Genomic DNA, 5,000 nt, shown 5'->3' with positions numbered 1-5,000 from the left:
AATGTGTTACCTGAAGAAGAATAGCTTTTATTCACAGTAATTATATTTAAAGATGAGAATTCCTGTTCGCAGTAACTAGCATCGCTCTCCTTGGAGAGAGAGAGAGAGAGAGAGAGACAGAGAGAGACAGAGAGAGACAAAGAGAGAGAAAGAAAGAGAGAGAGACAGAGAAAGAGAGAGAGAGAGAGAGAGAGAGAGAGATAAATAGATAGATAGATAGATAGATAGATAGATAGATAGATAGATAGAGAGAGAGAGAGAGAGAGAGAGAGAGAGAGAGAGAGAGAGAGAGAGAGGTAAGAAACAAGTAAATGGATAACAAAGTACTTTTTTCTGTTCAGTCATATATGACGGATTAATTAACACAAGTGAAAATAATAAGATCAAAGCGAGTCCTCCAAGACGCTTCTCTGCACAATGAACATATGGTTGGTTTTTGCTTGGCAACCCATTACGAGCAAGACCTAGGTTAGGAAGAAGGGTAGGCCAATAGCACCAGATTTTTCAAATATTGTCATTTAAGTGTATTGTTGTAGTCGATGGCTGTCTTATAAACAATACAGACACTTACTGGAATATTTGTCCATATATTATTATATTATATAAGTTAATTCGTTGTGATAGGAAGGGAAGGGAGTCTAGGAAGAGTGACAAACAAAAATTTAAAATCAATGTTATATAACGATAGTTTCAATATTTGCAAATCTGTTTCAAAACATGTCGAAGGTCAGTCCTGATTATAAAATGATGAAAGCGTTTCTACAATGTAAAACAAATGTAAAAGATTATGTTAATAGACGACATTCATGAATAAATGCACATTACTGTGAATGTTGTCAAAAGGTTTAGAAAGGAGTACATGCATGTATTATTACATATGGAAACAAAACAAAAACAAAAAAATCTACAGTCAGTGTAGGAAGTGTCACTTCGAGAATATATATTTTTCTAAACCTATGGAAAAATTCTGTTACTTATCAGCATAAGCGATAAAGAAATTCTGTCTAATTTCAACATTTCCATGAAATGAGGACCTCATAATCACATGGCTGTTCTGTGTAGATGTAAATTAAACGATTAACCTATTTGGTATCAGCGCTCTCCCATAATTAAAAGATATATGAGAGAATGTTCATTAACTGTTCACGACGACGGCGGGAATCAAACCTTTTTCAAAATCACAGTTCAGATTTTCTTGACTTGGTAATAGGGTTTATAATGTTATATAATTGTTAATAGTCATGATAGCGTTTATTCATTATCCGTTTGTTTCATTTTCGTAAAAGCAATTACCATTTTCTGTTTATCTCCATAGTTTTTCATTTCATAATTTGTCCATGTTTGAAAACGTAACGTCAGATCTTTTGTTTTATCTGATATATTTCACATTCAAGATTTAATTGGTCGTGCATCATAATTTCTGTACATGTGGTTCAGCAATTTGACATTTGATATAGTTTCCTTTTTAACATTTTCCACATAATTTAATTTCTCTCGGCGAATTTCTCTTTATTCTCTCACTTCAAATTCTTCCCATTTCTCAATTTCTTACTCTATTCGTTCACTTCACCTAGTATACTTTTCGGGGATTTTCTTTTCTTCCCTCAGTTCTTCGTTTCTCTTGTATTTCCCTCTTTCGTTCTTAACTTACTTTGCGCCTAAGAGCTATCTTTTTATCTCTCTCTATTTGCATGATTACATATCACATGTTCCTGGAGATAACAAAATCTTATCTCCTGATAGACGAGAACAATTATGGGCGTTATGATGTAATAAATAATTTCAAACCTTCAACCAAGAATGAGTGATAGATGCAATATAACTGTATCTAATCTTGTGCAAGCGAAATTTATATACGAGCTCTAAGACTATTGTAGAAAAAATGTATCTTGAATTTCCATGGGTGTGTTAGTGAGTTTTTTTTTATGAGATAAGGTAGGATATATATAATATAACATTATGGTCTTTATTCTTTTTAGGTGTTGTTTCAATTGTAGGATTTTAAAATTTCACGTAGCGTCGTTTGTGCATAATTTTTGATAGACTTAGAGGGCAAATAAATGAGAAAAGAAAGTGGAAAACGAAAATGTTTGTTTCCTTAATTAGTAAATAGTCTGCAAAGAAAACAAGAAAATATTTTTTTTCATAAAACAAAAAGGAAAAGACGTGGAATTTACTGCCCAAAGATGAACAAATTAGAAAGATAAATAAGAAAAAAATCAAAGAACCGTTAACTTCACCGTGACTTGCAATTTGGTCGGGTCACAGGCCAGATGTGTCATGAACTTATGCCATTCACAGATTCTTATCTTATCTTCGGATTACTTTAGTTCTTGCAATTGTACTGAAAAATATTTTTCTTCAATTCAAAGAATTTTGATATACGCACATTTTAATATGATACGTATGAATGAATTATAGATAAAATGCATTTAGATGCTCCTTCCGCACTACACACTTATAGTCATGAAACTATATTACTAAAGATATTTTCTATGCATATTCGGTACGATTAAAGTCTTTCTAAAATGATGAAATATTAATAATAACAAATATCTTCCCATAACCTCTGTACCGGTCCCATGGTGTAATGGTTAGCACTCTGGACTTTGAATCCAGCGATCCGAGTTCGAGTCTCGGTGGGACCTCTTCTTTACCAGATGAATTATTACACTTGTTCTTAAGATGAAGAAAATAAATCTAAGCCATCTGTGGTATTTCAAATTGGATTTAGATGAACCTGAGGTAGATAAAGGTATTATTATCCCTTGTGATGTTGAGAATAACTTAAAAAAAACTATTTGTTGGTCACGGTTAACCAGTGTGTTATAGGCACGACGCACCGAGTAATGGCACCTTTGAAACCTGCTATTGTGAAAAGAACATGGACTAGAAGAATAAGATGTGTGTGAATTTATTCATCCTCATGCAGAAGTCTCTCAACAACTGTCATTATATAACGTATTCATTTTACGCCAATCTTTCCTCCTCATTTCGGTATCATGCCATTGTAAACTCGACATATATACGTTTCATGTAATATTCTTTATATTTTCCCTTCTTTTCTCTTTTCCCACCAAATACATTTTCCTTAGCTATGCATTTTGCCACGGTCTCGGCACGGACTATGGTAGGAATGTTGATTTTATCGTCAAACTTTTCCATTATCTGGTTTTATCGTTCTGCGCTGGATTCGTCCTCCCTTCCTTTGACAATTGTGAAAACTCGTGGTTATTTCTCTCTCTTTATTTTTCGAACCCGTTTCGTATATTTTTATCATATTTTTTTTTCTTTATTCGTGTAGCTATAATCTTTTCATTTATTGCAAGGATAAACCTTTAATCGCTATTTAAATGCCAATTAATTCCAACTTGTTTCATTTTGAAAATATCCGCCGTAATTCTTTCGATCGCTTCATAACGATGAAGTTGTTAAATGTCTCTTCATATATCCGAACATCTGAACCCGTTTTTGGCGACCAGACCGGTTCAGTCAGCCTTTAAAGATGACCTTGGTGAGATTTTCATTTCAATATCGTTTTTTTTTTATAATAAACGGCGAATTGTGCAGTTAAGGTCTTCACGAAATAAATCTTTTGTTATCATTACTACTATAGTAAGATCATTATCACCGTTATTATAATTACCGCCATCATAATCATAATCACTCATCATCATTATCTTCATCATCATCACCATCATCAACACTATCATCATCATCATCACTATTGTTTTGCGTATAAATTGTTGTTTTGTGTATAAATTCTCTCCTTGGGTCGCGTCGCCGTGTAAGCAGCTGATACGTCTGTACATGGCCTCGCCTCGTGCTATATTTAGGTCATTGTGTTCTTTTAACGCTGCTTCGTATTCTCGGCCTTTTTCAGCTTTTCGCACGTTCTCTCTCTTTCATTCTCTCTTCCTCTCTCCCTTTTTTTTATTATCCGCCACTTCTCTTTGTCTCTTTGCCTCTGCCACGCTTGTCTGCCCGTTTGTAATTTTAACTTCGGGTTTGTCATGTATACGGCGATATATACACTGATTATGTCCGTATGTTGCCATATAACCTATAACTCGCCAAAGAAGACATTAAATATAGGAGTTATGTTTGAAATTATGCCGTAAAACGACCGCTACTATTTTTGATTAAACAGAAGCATAACCTAATCATGCGTGATTAAAAAAGATAACAATAAAGCTGATCTTTATTTACATATATACGCGTGATGTCTGTAAAGATGTTGGCATTTCAGTTCTTTTATACGTAATGTTGACGTTATATGAGTGACAGACTAATCTGACTTGCAAAAGCGAGGTCCCACCGAGACTCGAACTCGGATCGCTGGATTCAAAGTCCAGAGTGCTAACCATTACACCATGGGACCGGTATAGAGGTTAAGGGAAGAGGTTTGTTGTTATTTATATTTTATGTTTTAAAAGGGATGTTAATGGTACTGAATATACATAGAAATACATCTATTGTAATATATTTTGATGACTATAAGTGTGTAGCACGTAAGGAGCATACCGTTCACATTTAATTTATCATTTATTCATACACGATGAGCTTGTTATATAAAAATTCTTTGAATTTAAAGAAAAGTCTTTTTCAATACAATTGCAAGAACTAAAGTAATCTGAAGCGAAGATAAGAATATGTGCATGACACTGGTTTATGACATTTTTCCTAATTTCTTACGATTTATGACAAAATATATTGTTAATCTAGTAAGATTAGAGATGAAATACAATGATCTGCTTTTGCATATAAAGAAATTCTATTAGCAAGAAGCGCGTTTAACTTTACGAAGGAAATCAGAGCTTAAAACGCGGAATTATAAATGGACCAATTGCGAAGGCGATGGCGCAGCTCGGAAAGACCAAATATCGCAAACTGTTAACGCGTCATTTCAAATAATAAATATGAATCACGAGGGACGTAAAGAGAATGCGTGCGCTGCTCATTTCGCGGAAGGTCTTATAAGGCAAGGAGCTTCATACACA

General features: G+C 34.0%; 2 non-coding genes across 2 annotated transcripts; one reads left to right on the top strand and one right to left on the bottom strand.

Moving 5' to 3' along the window:
* Nucleotides 1-2,576: 2,576 nt before the first annotated feature.
* On the top strand, nt 2,577-2,648 carry TRNAQ-UUG (transfer RNA glutamine (anticodon UUG)). Its single transcript has one exon. It is a non-coding gene; the product is annotated as a tRNA-Gln (tRNA).
* A 1,661-nt stretch (nt 2,649-4,309) lies between these two features.
* On the bottom strand, nt 4,310-4,381 carry TRNAQ-UUG (transfer RNA glutamine (anticodon UUG)). Its single transcript has one exon. It is a non-coding gene; the product is annotated as a tRNA-Gln (tRNA).
* Between the last annotated feature and the right edge of the window lie 619 nt (nt 4,382-5,000).

This window comes from Penaeus vannamei, chromosome 3, assembly GCF_042767895.1.
Source record: "Penaeus vannamei isolate JL-2024 chromosome 3, ASM4276789v1, whole genome shotgun sequence".
In the NCBI taxonomy this organism is placed as follows: domain Eukaryota; kingdom Metazoa; phylum Arthropoda; class Malacostraca; order Decapoda; family Penaeidae; genus Penaeus; species Penaeus vannamei.
Note: the sequence above shows the minus strand (reverse complement) of the source record. Positions and strands in the feature narration are given on the sequence as shown.